This window comes from Saprolegnia diclina (genome assembly GCF_000281045.1).
Source record: "Saprolegnia diclina VS20 unplaced genomic scaffold supercont1.61, whole genome shotgun sequence".
In the NCBI taxonomy this organism is placed as follows: Eukaryota; Oomycota; class Saprolegniomycetes; order Saprolegniales; family Saprolegniaceae; genus Saprolegnia; species Saprolegnia diclina.
In genome coordinates this window covers 245,883-246,887 of record NW_008246128.1, presented here as the reverse complement: position 1 = coordinate 246,887, position 1,005 = coordinate 245,883, and positions in this window count along the sequence as shown.

The window sequence follows — 1,005 nt, the reverse complement described above, 5'->3', positions numbered from 1 at the left end:
TGTGAATTTTTTGCTACGGACTAAGTGCTACTGGCAAAGAATTCATTTTTAGATTGTCATGGGTCCGTGTTTTAGGCGCATTATAAGGCATCTACAAACGTGGATTTTTTTTGCTGCCATATTTTCGAGAAATATGGCTCTATTTGTGGCGCAACCATGGCTCCAGCGTGGATTTTTTACAAATACGAAATGCAAGATAAAACCGTGAATAGATTACGTAATCGATCGGACGACTTGAAAAATGTACAGTATGGCTGGGTTGGCAGCAAGGGATTACGTAATCGAGCTTGACAACTTGAAAAATGTATGCCTGGCCGGCCGACCAGTGCGCCCGCAAGAGCCTGCCCGCAAGGCCTTAAGGCTAAGTGTACTCCTCTCATCTGTAAGCCGATGGAGCCACAGAGGAAGCGCCAGATCGTCCTTTGAGCTCCAGCACCGACATACGCGGTAGCGCAAGAGCGCGCGCCGCTCATGAGTACTAGTACGATAAGTTCTGCGAGCGCCGACTATGCTGCGAGGTATCGAGTGCGGGACGTAACTTGGGAAGGGCGCGGCCGCTTATCGACGTCCCAGGCGGCTTCGACAGCATCCAGTCGAGCCACCGAGAGGTTGTTGTAGCGTCAGCACGGCGGCGACGACGTTGGCGACGAGGAGGATCGCGACGCTCAGTAGCGCAAGATATGCGAGGCTCTGGACCACCAGCTGGACGTGATACGTGTACCAGACGTGTACCAGAGCGCGCGCGCGGAACGGTTGCCCCAGCGATTGCCCTTCGTGCTCTTGAGTCAGAAAGATCCGCCGTTCGAATGGGTCCCGACCCAGCGCTGTCCGGCCAGTTTGGCTGGCACTATGAAATTGCGCAGATTCATTTCGAAGCGATAGATAGCCAATCTGAATCAACCCTGAGAAGAGGGCCGCCCGGCCGGGGTCGCACGGCAGTCACCGCAGCACTTTTCTGACTACGTGCGTAGGTACGCTGCCGCATCGTTGCCCTATTCGTCGATG